Source organism: Prosopis cineraria, unplaced genomic scaffold (genome assembly GCF_029017545.1).
Source record: "Prosopis cineraria cultivar Desert tree isolate PC_DT_omini unplaced genomic scaffold, ASM2901754v1 PC272, whole genome shotgun sequence".
In the NCBI taxonomy this organism is placed as follows: Eukaryota; Viridiplantae; Streptophyta; class Magnoliopsida; order Fabales; family Fabaceae; genus Prosopis; species Prosopis cineraria.
In genome coordinates this window covers 51,615-57,963 of record NW_026555599.1, presented here as the reverse complement: position 1 = coordinate 57,963, position 6,349 = coordinate 51,615, and the positions used below count along the sequence as shown (strand labels likewise).

General features: G+C 32.8%; 1 pseudogene; it reads left to right on the top strand.

The window, feature by feature from the left end:
- The first annotated feature begins 8 nt into the window (after window positions 1-8).
- LOC129296164 (peroxidase 52-like) lies at window positions 9-1,693 on the top strand (annotated as a pseudogene).
- The last annotated feature ends 4,656 nt before the right edge of the window (window positions 1,694-6,349 follow it).

The window sequence follows — 6,349 nt, the reverse complement described above, 5'->3', positions numbered from 1 at the left end:
TGGTGCTCCTCTTGGGGAGCACTGTGAATGCTCAACTTCTGCCAACTTTTACTCCAGATCTTGCCCTCACCTCCCCAACATTGTCAACAACGCTGTGCATTCCGCCATTGCCAAGGAAGCACGTATGGGTGCCTCCCTCCTTCGCTTGTTCTTCCATGACTGCTTCGTCAATGTAATTTGTCTCTTCAACTTTTCTTTCATCTTCATTTATTATCCCATGTACTCTGAACCCAATTGACTATGAATCAAGTTCCACGTGTCATAGTTAATGGAGATTGACCCAAAGAATCTCATTTATGTTTTCTTCAACTTATTAAAAAAATAATTAATAAATACTCTAAGGATTTACACTTGTCGTCGTTATCTTGAAGGAGTCTCCATCCTCTTCCTCATGTAAGTTGTGTTGTAAGTTTTATGAGAAGAAATTCACCGTGAAAAACATGAAAAGCATCATTAAAGTAGTGAAGATGATGGTGACAAATTATAATGAAGCTCATAAAGGGTTGGTTGGTATGTTTAATTATGGAAGGGATGTGATGGCTCGGTTCTGCTGGATGACACCTCCAAGTTCAAGGGAGAGAAGGGCGCGGTGCCCAACAAGAACTCAGCTCGTGGCTTCGAAGTGATCGACGCCATCAAGTCGGAGGTTGAGAAAGCCTGCCCCGGCGTCGTCTCCTGCGCCGACATCCTCGCCGCCGCTGCCAGAGACTCCGTTCACCTTGTCAGCCTCTCTCTCTCTCTCTCTCTCTAGTCTCTTCTCACATTCTCATTAAACATTTCATGATCCTCACATACAAATGATACTTTCAGCTTGGAGGGCCTTACTGGGACGTGAAGCTCGGAAGAAGAGATGCAAGAACCGCCAGCCTCTCTGCTGCAAACAATGGAATCCCAGCTCCCACATCTAACCTTAACCAGCTCATCTCCAGATTCTCCTCCCTCGGCCTCTCCACCAAGGACTTGGTCGCTCTCTCTGGTATTTTTCCTTTCCTTTCTTCCCAACATCATTAATTTCCTCGATCGTCACTTTCTTGAGTTTCTTCTAACGTTAATATATATATAGGTGGGCACACGATTGGACAAGCGAGGTGCACCAATTTCAGAGCGCACATATACAACGAGAGCAACATAGAAGAGGTGTTCGCTCGCTCGAGGCAATCCAACTGCCCAAGGGCTTCGGGTTCTGGGGACAACAATCTGGTGCCGCTTGATTTACAGAGTCCCACGTACTTCGACAACAGCTACTTCAAGAACCTGATTCAGAAGAAAGGGCTTCTTCACTCTGATCAGGTACTCTTCAATGGCGGATCCACCGACTCCATCGTGCGAGGCTACACCGCCAACCCCAAATCTTTCTCTGACGACTTCGTTCAAGCCATGATCAAGATGGGCGATATTTCTCCCCTCACTGGCTCTCAGGGCGAGGTCAGGAAAAACTGCAGGAGGGTCAACTAATTAATTACTTTCCTCTTTATGCCTTGATCCATTTGCCATCTAATAATCGAGTTGTTTTTGCGCTATCCTTCATTTCTTTGTTCATTTTATTTGACTTAAGTGTGCTTATTTTAAGATGTAAGCGTCCTTCATTTTGATTTTACAATACGTCATATGTTCTCTCTTAATTTTCCTGATATTGCGTTCGTGTGTTTTTCCCTTCTTAATTAACTGTAATTTGAAAGAGACAGTTACTTTACCCTCTATTTGTTTTTATTTTGTTTCTTTCATAGCAAGGAACTGATGTGATGACATCAATTTCTACTGTATATATGATAAGTGACAAAAAGAACAAAATTAATGGATTGCTTTAGAGATCGTTAGCTCCTTACTTGGGAACTAAAAGAACCAAATTAAAATTATGATGATATATTTTCAACCAGAAAAAAAAAAATTCTGATGATATATAAAACTAAAGAGGCGAAACGTCTATTCAAATCTTCAATTTATTTAGATCGATTTGATGCATAAAATATATTGTTGTCGTCTTCTTTAAACCAAAAAAACTGAACGACAAAATTGTTGGCTAGATCTAATGGCTGAAGAGGATGATCTTGGACCTTCAAATGCTTGGTTCAGTGAAAGCTGTAAAAGGCCGAATAAATTGGGCTGAGGAAAAGCCCAATATGTTGGGCTTAATTCAAACCCAAATTATTGGCTTTAGTCATGCCTAATCCTTACACTGAACAAACCCTGTAAAAAAAAAAGGCAGTGTGCATGCCCACACACAAGCGTCACATTTCATATATATCCATCCAATAACAAAAAAATTAGAACGCTTGTGTGATCTGAGATATTGGTTTCCCCAGGGTCATGACCAACAAATATGCTATTCATTTTTGAAGTTACAAGAGAATCTTTTCGCGGTTTGATTTTTTTTATTGAAACATATCGGTCAGATCACAAAGTGATGACTTTTTTTTTTTTTTTAAAGGGGAAAAAAATTGCATTTGGAATCTTACATAAATATGCATCATAATCAGTGAAGCTGTGTTTTTGTTTAAGTGAACACTGGAAACTGCCGGTGAGATATTTAGTATGATTAACGGTGACAACTCCAGATGTATATTTTATAATTATCTATTAGTCAACCCTCATGAAAGTAAATAAAACCATACATGGCGCTGCAGGAAAACCTCAGATTTCTTCCAGGTCATGTGGCCACGAAATTTTTAAGTCCATCGTCATTAAATAAAAGGATCTTTAGCCTGTTTGATTAACTGATTTTTTTTTCCTTAATTTATTTTTTAAACTGTTTTTAAATACTTTTTTTTTTTATTATATGATACTCATAAAACATCTCTCGGTTATGTTCCTTCTCTTTGACTTTTGTTTCGACTCTGGGGCACTGTATTCATATAGGTTGGAGTTGGGCATATGTATGTGACTTTAATTGCTTTTACTCACCTAACCTAAAAAGGTTTCAATAAAGAACTAGCACCCGCTCTACTTAATTAAAACTAATCAATCAATTTAACAGCAATTTTCGTTAATCATTACTCAGAAATCATGGTAATGATTGAGATGATTGCCTCAATAAATATATATATATATATATATATTCACGCTGCTCGACTGATATAACAGTTATATAAAATTTAATTTGGAGCCAATTGGTTCCCACGATTTTCAAGAGAAATTTCATTTTCAAGATGAAATAAGGACAAATTGCATCTAAGTTTTGTAGAACAGACTTATTTATAAATAAATCTTGTGAGTTTTAAAAATTATAGCAAAATTTTTTAAAATTTGAGTGTAATTTAAAATTAATTGCAATACTTACATTAATTAAATAATTAATTTATAATTAATTTATCAGTAATTTATAAATATAATTTTAAATTTTTGCAATTGTAATTTTACATATTTAATAGGTAATTATTTTATTAGTAATTTACAACTACAAATTCTTGGATATATAAAGTTACAGTTATAATTGTAAATTATTGATAAAAATATTGTAAATTATTTGACTGATATAATACATATATGATTAATATAGACATTTATTATCTTTTCATCTCAATTTTAAATTACACTTAGGTCTCAATTGATTTAGTTGTGATTTTAAAATTTTATGGGACTTATTTATAAATAAGTATTCTTCAAAGAACTTATATGTAATTTTTTCATGAAATAAGTTGTATAAGAAGGTTCCCAGTTGGGATCGACCGTGGACGTATGCATATAATCTAACGTGATACTCTGTCTTCATATTGATCACTTTCAAATATGACATCAATACACACACGTATATATATTCTCTCATCATCGAAAGACAGATGAAATAAATAAACTAATTAAATTAAAAGAAAAGTTACTTGTTTGCATCATCTTTACTGGACTCCCTTGTTGTTGAGGGCTTGCTTAACTTCAATCTACTTTATATCTTAAACTTATAATTTTTTTTTAAACTTATTCTTATTGATTGCAGACATTAATTGAAGGAGGTCTCCATCAATATATATAGTTTTCAGTATAAATGATTAAATAATGTATTTTAGAAAAACTGGCAAATATTATGTACGAATAACTAATTAACTGAACTAATTGTCTTAAGGGAAAATTACATATAGAACCCCTCAAGTTGACTTATTTATAAATATAAGTCTCTTAAGACTTGAATGTAATTTAAAATTTGGATAAAAAATATAATAATTTATAACTATTTTATCAATAATTTACAACTATAACTTTAACTTTTTATAATTATAATTTTATATATTCAATAATTAAATTAAATTGATTAATTTAACCACTGAATATGTAAAGTTACAATTATAAAAAGTTAAAGTTAAAGTTATAAATAATTAATGTTAAAATTTATTAGTAACACATGATTGTTTAACCATTGATTTTGTAAAGTTATAGTTATAAAAAGCTAAAACTATATTTGTAAATTACTAATAAAATAATTATAAATTAATTATTTGATTGATGTAATGTATGTTTAATAGAAGTATTATTGTCCATGCAATTTAATTTTAAATTATACTCAAGTTTCAAGGGACGCTTGGCTGTGGTTTTTAAATTTCATAGAATATATTTGTAAATAAATCTGCTCCACAAAATTTGTACATAATTTTCTCTTGTTTTAATCTCTGTAAAACTTTTCTAGTTTCCACACGTTTTTTTTAATAAATTAAGAATGACGTGACCATGTCACAGTCTTAGCTTTGCAATTAAGGCATAACGATATGACAAAACCCATTCAACCTTTTTCTTGTCCTCTTGTAATTCCCAGTAATAGAGAGTACATAATATATGTTGCGCATATCGATTGTCTACCCTTGTGATATTATTGGAAGCATATATTAAATTTAATCTTATATATTTTTTCCTTTAACCACCCAATATTTATCGACCACAAACTAAATTTGAGCAGCACCACGTCCTAAAGAACATCATATTATATTTGTTCTACTCAACTCAATTAATGACAACATTAATATATGTCAATCTTGTACTTTTAAATTGTCATGCAGAGAATATGAAAGCACAAATAGAATAAACAGGTCATGGATGGATTAAGTATATTGAATTGATGATTCATGATCGATAAACATAGTTAATGCCTCCAAATCTAATTGCATGATCCGTTGATGAAATCAATGTAGTAATTATTATTGATAATATGCTGGCAATAGGAATGAGAGTTGAGTGAGATCCAAGAGTATGCATGCTCTGTGATCAATAGCTTAAACCTTGGGAGTCCTCCATCACATGCATTCGACTGGTTCGAGACTCAAAAAATAAATGATCCAGCTAAACCCAACTCAATCTACCCAATTAGCTTAGCTTGGCTTAGAAATTTAAATATCAATTCAACTATATATATTATTTATATCTTTCCTAGCTTCCGAACCGAATATATACTGATATTTACAGTCATACATATATATTATATTATATTGTTCAAGGGCGATGACTTTCAGATTCATTTCCCTTAGTTTTCCCAGGCAGGCAAATGGAGAGAAGGCAAAAAACCTATATAATAGGGTTAATTTATAAGGAAGAAAGTTACATTTGGTTCAAATACAAGGAATGAAGTAGGGTTATGTCAACACCAGAAAGATGCCACGAGTTTAAGCAATCATGACACGGGACCAATACATGTCACATCTCGAGAGAGAGCCCTTTAATAAGGAAAATTATTCTGAATCATCAGCTAGGTATTTGTGTTATTATTTGAATTGTTCACATCATGCTGAAAAAGAAAGGTCTCTGTGTGTGTGTGTGTGTGTGTGTCCTGGATTAATAAAATAGAAAAGTGTAATATTCTTTTCTATGTAGTTCTTGCTTATACGATTAGGTCTTCCTCTTCGGAAGCTGGCTGAAATCCTCACGCCAAGGAAGCCCTTATATGTAGCTGACATCAACATGCTTGTAAATTGATATTTACTGTAACATGGAACCTTGCTGTTTGTCTCAATTATAATCATCAAACATAAATACATTCACATTATATGATATACACCAAGTAAAATTATTTCTTCTTTTTCGTTATATTCTGAGAGAATATTTTAGGAAATTAGTCGATGTACATATATATATATTCCAAGTTAACAGGAGACAGGTTTTCAATGAAATCTATCCCTAATATATGTTCTAAATCTAAAGATTTCGTTTAGTCAATTAATTAACAAAGCGAAGTTCTCATTAATTTTCAAAAATGTCTCCTAGTGCTACTGCTCTATATATACTGACATTTCATGTCTGATTCGCAGGTGTGAATCCCACTTTTATCGGTGCTAATTAAGAATATACAAGGGAACTTTGAAAGATAGTTGACATGCGTAAGCAAGAAAGTAAATCAGTAGAAAACCATTAACTGATATATGAAGATTTTGCTAGA